Genomic DNA, 1,934 nt, shown 5'->3' on the forward strand with positions numbered 1-1,934 from the left:
AACCCACTCCAGTGTTCTTGCCTGGAGAATCCCAGGGACGGGGGAGCCTGGTAGGCTGCAGTCCATGGGTCACACAGAGTTGGATACGACTGAAGTGACTTAGCAGCAGCAGCAGGCAAGCATTAAGTTAAACACCATCAACCAATGTCATATTTAGTGAGCAAAAGTATAATGAGATGTAGCATATTTGCATCCTTAGAAAGTATCTCCTCACAAGACTTTTTTAATAACAAAGAGAAAAATAACTATGGTAGAGAAGCCTGGCAGATGCAACATTAAACAAAGCCACAAAGATCACCATTAAGAAGATAAGTTAGTGTCATATAAACTGATGTGATACACCTAGAAGGGAACAACATCACTCCTATGGTGTTCTTACCAAAGATACACGAAAAGTCAAAGTGTTAGTCACCTTCTTTTACTCATATCTGACTCTTTGCGACCCTGTAGACTGTAGCCTGCCAGGTTCCTCTGTCCATAGAACTCTCCATGCAAGAATTTTGGAGTGGATTGCCCATCCCTTCTTCAGGGAATCTTCCCAGGCTAGGGACTGAACCCCGGTCTCTCACATTGCAGGCAGATCCTTTATTGTCTGAGCCACCACAAGCTTTCCTATAAAATGCCAGATAGTTCAGGGAGTTTTGAGCATGAGTCACCTACAATAAACCTTTCTTTGCTTCAAACTAAAAAAAAAAAAAAAAGCCAAACTCAATTTCAAGACAGTCTACAAAATAACTGACCACACTTCTCAATAATGTCAAGGTCATGATACACAAGCACAGACTGAGAAACCATCACAGACTGGAGGAGACTAAGGAGACCTGATAGTTAGATAGTCCAGTCCTAGACTTGATTTTGTACAGATAAAACACATTTCTGAGTAAACTGGTGAAACCCAAATAAGGTTTGCAGTTCAGTTATTAGTATTGCACCAATGCCAATTTCTTGGTTTGATCACTGCACTAGTTATACAGGATCCTAACATTAGGGACCCACTCCAGTACTCTTGCCTGGAAAATCCCATGGACAGAGGAGCCTGGTGGGCTGCAGTCCATGGGGTCGCTAAGAGTAGGATAAGACTGAGCGACTTCACTTTCACTTTTCACTTTCATGCATTGGAGAAAGAAATGGCAACCCACTCCAGTGTTCTTGCCTGGAGAATCCCAGGGATGGGGGAGCCTGGTGGGCTGCCGTCTATGGGGTCACACAGAGTTGGACACAACTGAAGTGACTTAGCAGCAGTAGCAGCAACATTAGGGAAAGCTGGGCGACAGGTATACAGAAACGCTCTGTACTATTTATGCAAGTTTTCTGTTAAGTCTAAACTATTCCTAAATGAAAAATTAAAAGAAATCATGCAATTTAAACAAACAAGGTCTCTGGGCTGTTTTTCCTTTCCAGTTTACCCCAGGCAGGAGGAAAGAAGTTTGACTTTGACCAGTGTTCTGCACTTTGATTGCCACTAATGGTGCTTTGAAGAGACTCTCCCGTCATTCCTGCAACCAAATCTCATCTTTCAGTTCTTCCTTAGATCTGTGAGCTGTTCAGTATCCTTCCAATGAACAATTTCTTTTCTTTTTCTTAAGATTGTCAGAGGTGTATGTCTTTTTACTTTGTAAAATCTAAAACTTAATTTTAGTAAAAAAAAAAAAAAAAAAAAAAGCATTATTACACCCACTGAAGCACCTGTCTGTACAAGGCGAAGTACAATAGATGAAACTATTTCAGGAATTTATGATGTGCTTATCAGTGATAAATTCTTGCCTCTTAAGAGCTCCTTTGCTCACACTTCTAGCTCCCCATGGCTGCCTACTTTCCTCACTCCGGTAGCGTCATCCAAATTTGGGTGTGCTGTTTGTAACTGGACAACCTGTACATACAGGGCATTAGAGCTCACCTCACACTTCTGACGTCTTGTCCCTTTTCCACTTGAT

This window comes from Bison bison, unplaced genomic scaffold, assembly GCF_000754665.1.
Source record: "Bison bison bison isolate TAMUID 2011002044 unplaced genomic scaffold, Bison_UMD1.0 scf7180017864263, whole genome shotgun sequence".
Classification (NCBI taxonomy): Eukaryota; Metazoa; Chordata; class Mammalia; order Artiodactyla; family Bovidae; genus Bison; species Bison bison.